The sequence below is a fragment of the Phoca vitulina genome, unplaced genomic scaffold (genome assembly GCF_004348235.1).
Source record: "Phoca vitulina isolate PV1807 unplaced genomic scaffold, GSC_HSeal_1.0 scaffold8, whole genome shotgun sequence".
Lineage (NCBI taxonomy): Eukaryota > Metazoa > Chordata > Mammalia > Carnivora > Phocidae > Phoca > Phoca vitulina.
The window spans coordinates 179,025-191,593 of NW_022589711.1; positions in this window are offsets into that span (position 1 = coordinate 179,025).

Consider the following 12,569-nt stretch of genomic DNA (forward strand, 5'->3'; position numbering starts at 1 on the left):
TAAAATTGGACCATGTGCAAACTAACATGGAAGACCCAAATCAAGGATTAATAAGAGAGTTCAGAGGAACCTGGGTAGAGTTTGGTCAAAGAGAGAATCTTTGTGTGTGTGCATATCTTTGTATTAGATCTATATATAGATATATTGCATTTGTAGAGATAGATATATTACATATATTAAATCTAAAAGATATATTAAATATATAAAGATCTACATACAATATTTATATTATATGTGTGTATATATCATTATATTGTATATAGGGTATATACATACATAATAAAATTTTTATTTAGGGCAAATTATGCAATTCTAAAGTGACTTATTAGAACAAAAGAACATATAAATGCATATTCCTAAGCAAAAATGTTCTTTCTTCCAATGACATTTAACAAACTAAATCAGTATATTGTAGTATAATTTCACTTTATATAAAAAATACTATTGTTCTAGACATTTGATTTTCAGGTATTCTTTAAGAATTGGGACTATGATTCCCAATTAGTGAAGGTTGTGAGTAATATATATTAACTTGAACCAACTTCTAAAAAGAATAGAAAACAAAACAAGACAAAAACATGGCTTATGAAGTCAAGGGCTTTATTCAAAGCAGAATTAAAAAAAAAAAAGATCACCAGGTGTTTGCCTTTAAGCAAAACTTTTATACATATTTATATGCACATGCACACACATAACTGTATACATATTATCACAAATGCACACCCTCATACTTTTCTTTCCATCATCTCTGGTTTTTTTCTATACTAACTTCTTTCTCAGCAATTCTTTTCACATTGTGAAATTACCGTTTGTTATTTCAGGCATAGGACATCTTTGTCCTATGCCTGAAATAACAAGGTTAGCAAAGCAAATCCCTGCACTCCCCATCAGAAAAAGACTCCTGGTCTTGTCTGAGTTACTTAGCCACCGCCTGGTACAATCATTGTATATCCAAGAAGATGGGATTGTACACAGATAAGCCTCATATATATGTATGTACACAGCTTGTGTCTTATTTATATCTTTATGGCATGAAAGGCAGGGTCATAGGATTGATAGCCTCATCTTAATCAAATGGAGAAATGGAGAGGTAGCTTCTCAAAGAGATTCAGGGGAACCAAAACACAGACAAAGCATCCATTTCCTAATTTCATATCTTAGATAAAACTGATAAATTCATAGATTTATTTTAATGCACTCAATGACTATAGAAACAGGTTATTCCCAACTAGGTTTGATGAGACCATACTACTTTTATAAAAATAACTTATTGTGCATGGTTTAAGATGCTATATATTTTTTTAAAGATTTATTTATTTATTTATTTATTTGACAGAGAGAGACACAGCGAGAGAGGAAACACAAGCAGGGGGAGTGGGAGAGGGAGAAGCAGGCTTCCCACAGAGCAGGGAGCCTGATGCGGGGCTCAACCCCAGGACCCTGGGATCATGACCTGAGCCAAAGGCAGACGCTTAATGACTGAGCCACCCAGGCACCCCAAAGATGCTATATTTTTATGTCACAGAATCTAAGGTAATTGCAATATATGAGGATAGCATTATTCAGTCATTCACTTAAACTAATGTCGAAACAGGAGAGGTATCTAAGATTTATATAAAACACATGGAATAGCTTCTGTATAGCTTGTCTAAATTTTTGGTATTTGTCAACTTATAATTATTTACCCATTCTTAAAAGACAATGTATCACTGAAATGAAGGGTCCAGTCACTGTTACTATACAATAGCTCCCAACAACCTGCAAAATATCATGTACCTGAAAATTATTACACCTTCCAAAAATAAGATTATCATGCAATACATTTGTGTTAAGTATTGTTTTAAAGACAAAGGAATATTAATCAAGTAAGTAATATCAGATCTAAGAAAATGTTACTCAAATTGGATAGGATAACTCTGTGTTAGCTAAAAATGAAAGGGCTATTTGTTATGTGCCATGTATGAGGAGAAAGGCAGGTGGTTTAATTATGAATCTGAACTTCTTGAGCTTGACATTTATCTCCTTGGTGCATAATTTTTTAAAGCAGTAACCCATACAATATAATACAAGGATGCTAAACTACATAAACTCACATATACACAAGATACCAACTAAGAACCCAATTCAATTATGGATAAATTACCGAAAGAGTTTTGTCATAGAGAAAACCTATTATCTTTACACTAAATATGCAAATAGTGTAAGAGGAAAGAAGAAAGAATAAAGGCTCCTAGATCAAATGCCTGTCACAAAATGTCATCCATTTCCATATCCTTATCAAACAGCCTTGATTTCATTATCAAAAGTAATAATACTATTCATTTTTATAGTTATTAATCACCATGGCACAAAAAATAAAATGAAAGGGTGAAGTCACACACATGACCTTGGTTTTTCTATCCAACATTCTTCTTAACCTGTACATTTTCTCAGAAATGACATTTAAAATATAAAATATTTCTGATAAAATAATGAATATAATATAAGAAAATTACTCTATGGTAAATATTTTAACTAAGAAATATGCAGTTTGCCAAATAAAAATTATGCTGTCTCCTTAACCATTTTCCCATATTTTTGGCCAAAGAAATGATTTTTACTGTAAAATAACTAAAATTTAAGACACCTTCCTTGTTAATTCAAAATCTTATTTGTTTATTTTCTTCTTTCAAGATTTAGCCTTTCTTAAAAACATGAATGATCATATTAGTATCTGTACAAAAAATTTAAATAGCTATTATACCTAAATTAAGTAATCTAATGGGCGCGCATGTGCATGTGTGTGTATGAAAGTACAATCTTACTTCACACGATCATCTTTCATTTTAGCTTTTTCCCAGGTGGAATTTTTTTCCTCTCTAGACTTATACCACAGTGTCAAAATCTTTTGACTAAGTTAACTTGTTTAATTAATTGAAATATAGTCTTATCTTTTGAAATATGTCTAATATCATAGAGGGAAGAAAAAATAATGCTAAACCCTATCTGAATTCTGATAATTTTTCATCTGTAATTCTATTATCACTTTTCATAAATCTGTATTTTATGGAGCATCTATTCTTTGACAGGCCATGTACTTAGATACTTTCGAAACAATTATAAAGAACATTATAATATGATCTGCTTTGATTAAGGAATTACTAGCATGTGAGACACCTGTAGAAATAACTGATAGGATTGATTACAAAATGCTTGGAAAGATGCTAAAGAGAAGTCAATTACATCTGACTTGGGTTTCATAAAAAGCCTAAGGGAAAGATGACCTTTATGAAGGAAATACCAGGTAAGGAGAAGTACATTATAGAAAAATGGAGGCCCAGAACTTCAGACTGTGTGCTGAGAAGAGCATGAAGTACTATATAGCTGGAGTATAAAGTACATTGTGGGCAATATGGTGGTTGTTGGAAGAAGGACAGTGATAGATCAGACTGAAAACATAAACTAGAGCAAAAATGTGATAAGCCTTACTTTTTTATGCTAAGTGGATGTGACATTATTGTAAAAGCCAAAAATAAGAGTTTCTGTTGTACTTTGCATAATATCATCTAGAAAATTAACTCTGGAATATTGATAAAGAACTATATAAAAACGTTTATAGGGTCAGAATAACGAATGAGAAAACTACTGGTTGCCTCATCCTATAAAAGATCCAAGACCATTAACAGAATGGAATGGAAATAATCAATTAATCAATAGATGTTTCATCTCTAAAGCTCATTAATTTGCTCTCTGATTGCCTGGTAGAAGAGATGGTGTCCAAGTTTCCTTCCAAGGTTTCCTGTTTCAAGAGTTGAGTGGACGGTTGTGTGACTAAGTCCACATGGAAATTAAAAATAATGTTGCCACATAAAGTGGCAGGAGAATGGAAAAAAGAATGGGAATGTTGTCAGCTTTTAGTACATTGAGTTTAAAATACCTGCTCAAACTTTTATGTAAAAAAACAACAATTATATGTTTATACTACAAAAGGATGTTCCAATGAGTTAATAATCTAAAATAACTCAGGAAAATTAGAAATGATTTACATTAATAAGGGTGAATAAGGTAGAAAAAAACAGAACTAGACTAATACATTACTGTAAGTGGCAGGTACACTTTGTTTTCTATCTTCTGTCCATTTTCTTTACAAAATAATCCAAATTTTATTTGAAGCATACATTTTCTAGACTAAAAAAAATAACACAAAGAAGAACTGATTCATGGGTCCCTCCAAATGATAATAACTGTGTGATATAATATTAGCCTATACTATGTAAGAAGGTGTGTTATGGGTGGAGATTTCAGAAAAATTGTATTCCTAATGAAAAAGGCCAACTCATCTATCTAAAAATATTGATTTCATACTTCTCTCTTAGTCTTCTCTGAAATGTTAAAATGGTGATAGAGATAGAACAACGAACTTGTGAACACAAAGAAGAAAGCCACAAGCCACAGGATCATGATTTAAAAATAGACAAAACATAGGAACTTGAGAGCAGTGAAGAGTTACTGTACAAGTTTGAGTCACCAACATTCTTTTTGTTATGTGACAAAAATAATTCCACTAAGAGGCATCTGGGTGGCTCAGTCCCTTAAGTGTTTGCCTTTGGCTCAGGTCATGATACCAGGGCCCAGGGATCACGCCCTGCATTGGGGTCCCTGCTTTCTCCCTCTCTCACTCTCTCTCTTTGTCACATGCATGTGTGCCTGCACACTCTGTCTCCCTCTCTCAAATAAATAAAATCTTAATAATAATAACAATAATAATAATTCCATTGAGTTCATCAAGATAAAGATAATGGGTTCTTCCTCTCCCTTACCTGGATTCTTCCCTTCTTACAGGAAACATGAGATCTCTGGATCAGAGAACAGCCCATTTATTACTCACAGAGCACCTCAATATAGGTTCCTTTGTTCTCCAACCTCCTTAAGGTGTTGTAATGAAGTCATGATGCCACTCTTCGCATGCAGCAAGTTTGCACAAGACAGGAGCTCCAAAATTATAATCTTCACATCTTGTTTAAGTGAACTGGCACAACTTTCCCTCCTCCTCTCCAGAGAGACAGAGTAAGAGATTCAACACCTTACCCAGGAAGGGAGGAAAATATCTTACCCAGGAAGGGAGGAAAATATCTCTAGTTTCCCCAACCTAAAATGTAATACAGTAGATCCAGAGGAGATGATTATCTATATTTCTCTGAAGCCATGCAACATCTCTAACTTCCAAGGTGTATTAGTTTTCTCTTGCTTCTCCAACAGATTACCACATATTTAGTTGCTTAAAATAACACAAATATCTTACAGTTCTGGGGGTCAAGATCTAATGCAGATTTCACTAGGCTAAAATCAAGGTGTTAGCAGGATTACATTCTTTTCTGGAGAATCTAGGGAAGAATCTATTTCCTTGTCTTTTATAATTATTAAAGTCTGACCTCTGGATCATGGCTCCATTTTGTCTCCAGAATAAGCAGTGGCTGGTCTCTCTCTTAATGCCTTACTCTGACCTTGGGTTTTCTGTCTCCCTTTTATACATTTACTCACGATTCTACTGAGTGCACCCAAATAATATAGGCTAATCTGTGCATTTTGAGATAATCTGATTAGCAGCGTCAATTTCATCTTTAAATCCCTTTTTGCCATGTAATATAACATACCTACAAAATATGAGGATAAGGAAATGGACATCTTTGGAAGCCATTCTGCTTATCACTATCTATGTGAGAGTGTGTTTGCTATCCAATCACCTTTGAGTCAAATTTGCTAGCACTCTTTACTCAGCAAGCCCAGCCTGTAAATTTAAGTGAAAATATTCATAGACAATTGTCTTTTTAAAAAAATCGATGTATATGTATATAAAATAAAAAAATATATATATATTTTAAAAATCAGTGCACTTGCACTGATTTATAAGATATATATATCTTATAAAACTACAATACAAAATGAGGTTAGTTAGGGAGTCATTGCATGTGGAATTACTGCTGAGGCATTTTAATATTACAGTTCACAGGGATTAGGAGGAGTCCACAGAAGAGATGAAGGCAAAGTAGGGAGTGTGGAGTGCAGAGTGAAGGTTAAGGATTAAGCAAGATTGTGGTCTCTTGGAAGCTAAAAGAAAAAACTGAAAGAGAAGTAAATGATCAAGTTTTTTGAATGCTGTCAATAGGTCAAGTGAGATGTGGATTGAGAAACAACCATCAAATTTGGTAGCTTAAAAGTAATATACTATCTAATAAAGGATATTGGAATAGACTATAGCTTTAGTAGTTCATATCATTTATCATGCTATCCCTATTAATTTGACTTTTTAATGACAGCTAAAATGTTAACTCACATCTATATCTCAATCCATGTTTATATTGTTATCCAAATTCTCTTGATCACACTAGGGAAAACATTTTAAAAACCATATGTGAGGCTAATAAAACACAAAAGCAATTGAGAAGCATGAATAGGGCTTTATAAAAACAAATCACAAGTATGATGTTTATAAAATTGCAGTAATAATATAGCAAGAATATCTTTAGGTTTAGTTTTAAAATTTCAGACAGCAATTTTATTGGGAGCATTGGGGATAATTTTTGGCAAAGGCTATCACTAATTTAGTAATTAGTTAACCATATAGGACCTTTATTCTTTTACTGTAGTTATTGAATGTCATGATGGAATAATTGCTGTGGGTTATTGCACATAGAGGTAATTAAAAGTCACACATAATTCTTGTATGTATTTGCTTACAAATAAATATTCTTATGCTCCATAAAATAGTATATATCATGATCTCTAAACACATTCAGATGGTAACACTTTCAAAAAATATTACTGCTATTGAGATTTATAATTTTAAAGCCAAAAGAAAGCAAAAATGACAGTCTTCAATGAATACTGGAAACTTTTTTTTTCTTTAATTATTTTAAATTATTTTAAATGAATTACAGGTTTTAACAGGAAGCATTTGTTGATTACATTTATTTATTTCAAGACTCCAAATGCTAGGAACAGGAAAGGGACACTGCTCTCATTGACTTCTATATGGTATTGTTTTCCACAAATCTTGATTTAAAAACCAACCATAGAGAAAAAAAATAATGAAGTGAAGGTTGGATATTGGAGTATAGAAATGTAAAACGAAGGCCATACCTTTCTTTATCTAGAAGAGAATATTATATTAAGGATAGAAAGGTATGGATCTATAGATGTTTTTCATTAAAAAATCCTTTTCATTTTTTTTTTTTGTTGAATGATACATAAATCCAAGTGTATTAATATGTAAGGCTAGAAAAATAAATATATATGGCATATTTTTCTTTAGTAGAAAATAGAGCTTACTACACAGTTTTGTTTTATTTTTTATATTTAAACAACGATTCATTGTGAAGAACTACTAAAATGGAGAAATTGATATAAATTTGCAAAATTCAAAAAAAATCATATATTATTAAATAATTATCTCTGGCAAATTTGGACATGGGGAACTTTTAAAATTCAGAATTATCAAATTTTACCATACAAATATTCTAAATTAAATTTTCATTAATTTTATAAGTACTACTCTCCTTTGCCTACCCTTGCTGCGAAAAAGTAAAAATGTTTTGTGACTGTCTTTGCCAATGTTTTGAAATTATTGTTCACCTATGTTTTTTAACATGTTTTTAAAAATGTGCTCCTTTAAAAAACAAATTATACTGTTGGTAATAACTTTATAATGGAAAAAATGGGTGGATAATAATATTACACCTCCTTTTATTTTTTAAATTTTATTGTGATAAATGCACATAACATATTTACCATCTTAAGCATTTTTAAGTGTACTATTCAGTGGTATAAAGTACATTCATGTTGTTGTGCAACAATCACTATCATCTATCGCCAGAACTTTTTTTGCGAAACTGAAATTCTCTACCCATGAAGCAACTCCTCCATTATTGCATCCCTCCAGCCCCTGACAACCACCATTCTACTTTATGTTCCCATGATTTTGATTATTCTCATTACCCATATAAGTGGAATGATACAGTCTTTGTCTTTTTGTGACTAGTTTACTTCACTTAGCATAATGTCTTTAAGGTCTAGTATATTGTAGGATATGTCAGAGTTTCCCCCTTTTTAAGGCTAAAGAATATTCCACCATATGTATGTACTACTTTTGCTTCTTTTATCTGATGATGGATTCTTGGGTTTCTTCTGCATTTTAGCTATTGCAAACAATGCTGCTATGAAAATGGGTGTACAAATATCTCTTTGAGATTGTGCTTTTAATTTGGGGGGTATACACCAAGAAGTGCAATTGCTAGTTCATATGGTAATTCTATTTTTTAATTTTTTGAGAAACAACTGAACTGCTTTTCACAGTAGCTGTAACATTTTGCAACACCACCAACAGTGCATAATAGTTCCAATTTCTCCATATCCTTCCTAACATTTATTTATTATTTTTTTTATTATTATTTAATATTATTATAGTATTATTTTTAATAGTAGACATTCTGATGAGTGTGAGACAATATCCCATTGTAGTTTTGATTTATATTTCTCCCACGATTCATGATGTTGAGCATCTTTTTGTGTATGTGTTTGCCACTTGTATATCTCCTTTGGAGAAATGCCTGTTTTAGTCTTTTACCCATTTTTGAACTGAGCTTTGTTTTTTCTGAGTTTTAGAATTTCTTTATATATCAGATATAAGATTTGCAAATATTTCAACTATTCTTTGGATTTCTCTTTTACTCTGTTGATAGTATCTTTTGATGAATATTAAAAAAATAATGAGTCTAATTTGTTTATTTTTTCTTTTTCTGTTTGTACCTTTGGTATTACATACAAGAAATCATTGCTAAGTTGATGCTGTAAAGTTTTTTCTCTATGTTTTCTTCTAAGAGTTTTATAGCTTTAGGTCTTACATTTAGGCTTAGATCCATTTTGACTTAATTTTTGTACACAGTGTTAGGGAAGATTCAACTTTATTCTTTTGCATGTGGATATTCAGTTTTCCAAGCACCAGTTGTTGGAAACACTGTCCTTTCTCCCATTAATGGTCTTAGCACCATTGACAAAAATTGTTTGGTCATATATGCAAGGGTTTAACTCTGGGCTTTCTCTTCAGCTCTGGGCTTTCTCTTCTATTCCATTGCCATATGTATTCATCTTTATGCCATTACCACATTGTTTTAATCATTGCAGCTTTGTAGTAAGTTTTGAAATTAGGAAGTTTGAGCCCCGTCATTTTATTCTTTTAAAAAATTTATTTGTTTACTTGGTGTCCTTGAGGTTCCATATGAATTTTAGAGTGAGTATTTCTATTTTTACAAGAGACATCATGGGGATTTTAATAGGGATCACACTGAATCTGTAGATTACTTTAGGTAGTATTGATATCTTAACAATGTTAAACTTTCCAATCTATGAACGTGGGATGTGATATGGAATGACATGGTTATTTATGTCCTCTTTAATTTCTTTCAGCAATGTTTTGTAGTTTTCATTGTATAAGTCTTTTCCTTCTTGTTTAATTCCTAAGTATTTTATTCTTTTAGATTCTATTATAAATGTAACTGTTTTTGTAATTTCCTTTTTATTTTTTTATTTTTTTTTAAAGATTTTATTTATTTATCTGAGAGAGAGAGAGAATGAGAGAGAGCACATGCGAGGGGGGAGGGTCAGAGGGAGAAGCAGACTCCCTGCCGAGCAGGGAGCCCGATGCGGGACTCGATCCAGGGACTCCAGGATCATGACCTGAGCCGAAGGCAGTCGCTTAACCAACTGAGCCACCCAGGCGCCCCTGTAATTTCCTTTTTAAACTGTTTATTGTTAGTGTATATAAATGCAGCTGATTTATTGTGTTCACTTTGTTTCCTGCTACTTAGCTGAATTTGTTTATTAGGTTGTAGCAATTTTCTTTTGGACACTTGAAGATTTTCTACAGATAATATCATATCACCTGCAAACAGATATACATTTCTTCTTCTTTTCCAGTTTGGATGCCTTTTCTTTCTTTTTTTTGATTAATTGCTCTGGCTAGCACTTCTAAACCTATGTTGAATAGAAGAGCTGAAAGCAGGCATCCTTGCCTTGTTTCTGATCTTGGGAAAAAAGCATTCAGTCTTCTCCATTGAATATGATGCTTGCTCTGTGTTTCTCACATATGAATTTTATTATGCTGAGTTGGTTTCTTTGTATTCCTAGTTTATCGTGCCTTTTCATCATGAAAGGGTGTGAAATTTTGTCAAATACAAATTATCAAAAATTTAATGACATTTTGAAAAAATACCTTAGTTTTTATGCAATCCATTTATGGTTTAGCTATGTCCCTTCTGGAGTCCTTACTAGGCAGACATTTAGGTGCTGATGGGGTCTCAAATCTCATCTGAGGCCTGAGCATTACTTCCAAGTTCACTGGTTGTTGGCAGAATTCATTTTCTTCTTGTTATAGGGTGTATGTTCCTGTTTCTGTTTTAGTGCTGGTTGCTTATTGATGAACTGCTTTCAGATCTTAAAAGCTTTCTTCATCTCCTTGCCATGTGTCCTTCTCATAAACAAATCCCAACATGATTATTTGCTTCCTTCCAGCCCAGCTGGGTGATGATCACTGCTTCATGCTAACTCTCTTAAAGGTTGTCCACTAGGGATGACCTCCACTTTGATTAACTCAGTCAACAAATTATGAACTTACTTACATGTGCAAAACCTCACTTACTATAGAGTGCTTGATATTACATCATATTTATATGTCTTACCAACACTCAAAAACAGATTATATAGGGCATGTGTACCAAGGTATAAGGATCTCATATCCATTTAAGAAATCTGCTTGCCAGAATTTGAGCAGCAAGAATTAATGACTATAATGGGTTGACACACATCAAATATTCATATAAAGAAAACAAAGAGAGCATAATTATACTTTAAAAAATAAATTTGTCATCTTTGGAGATTCCTAGGGTATAGTGAATTCTTTGGGATATTGATAAGTGGAGAGAAAGAAACAATCAAGCATTTATTCTATTTTTCTTATACAGTTTGATTTTCAAAGTAACCAAATAGATGATGATAGAAAGTCCTTTATTGAACAATTCTAAGTAATAAATTCAGAAAGAATGACAAAATTAGAAACTTACCTTTTTGTAAATGTTAATGAAATAATCTAAGAAACCATCATTAATCACTATAAAACTAGTTGCTGAAAGATTTGTGCAAAAATTGTCAATTGATAAAGCTGACAACTCCTAAGCTCACTCATTCACACTAATAGCACTAAAATCAGGATGACCACGCAGTATGTGCCTCCTGAATGATGCAATAGGGATTTTACATGATGGTTTACACATTTATCTCTCCCAGTGAATTGAACCTGACTATAATCTAGCCCCTAAGCCTAAATGCCATTTTATGGATTTATGGGGAGCACTATGATGATACAAATTTCCAAACCAAAAATGTGAGATAGTCTACAGGATAAATGACTAATTTGTTCCACAAAAAGTGACAAGAAATAAAGAGATAAGGATTTCTATGAACTAGAAGAGATTTGGAAACAGCAACCTAATGTAGTGTGTGGGTTCCTCTGGATCCTGACTCAGAAACAAAACATAAAAATGCATTTATGAGATAATTAGAAAAGTTTAAACATGAAAAAGAATTAGATATTAAGGACTTACTCTGAATTTTGTTACATATGTTTTATGTTGATAATAATCCTATCTTTTAGAGTTACTCACTGAGGAATTTACAGGTAATATAATAATGCTTTGAAATGGAAATGAATAGATAAAACCAGATTAGTGGTATGTTGACAACTTCTGAAGCCAGATGGTGGCTAACTGGGATCCATTATTCTATTCCTTCTAGTCTTTTGTACATTGAAAAAATAAATCTATACCCAGTGATTTTCTGGATTTGGTTCACTGGCCATATTTTGCTGAATTCTACACTGAATTAGTATCAACTCATTGGTGAGGATTGATTAAACCAATATTGGTAACAATTCAGGTTTTAAAAACTTTTTTTATACTACCTTGTAATAACCTCTGTTGGAATTTGCAATTATAAAATTGATATTATGACTGCCATGAAGAATTTTCCAGACAAGAAATGGTATAAAACACACACACACACACACACACACACACACACACACACTTACATACAAATTAACAGTTACTTTAATTTTTTGTGTATGATCAGCCTCAAAATATTCATACTGATTTGTGCTTCAGTGCTATCTACTTTTTATAGATTTGAGATGTCACAGCAAGTCAAAATTGATATTTTCTACCTAGATATTTTTGGTCATTGAATCAAGTTGAATTATACTACCTGTTAATTATAATTCAGGCATTATAGCCCGTTTTTCAGGTGTGACAACCAAAAAGGAAGAGAGATTTTTATTCTATTTAGCTTAGGTTTTAAAAATAAATGGTTATTAGTAGCATAAAAGGCAATTAACCTATTGTAATGAGAGTTCAAAACAAAACACTAGTCTTGTCCCAGTAAGCTAATTACTGAACATGGAGGTTTATAGATGAATGGGAGAGGACGAGGGATTCCTTGGCAAGAAGGGGCCCAAGCACCTGCGAAAATTTCTACATGCCAAG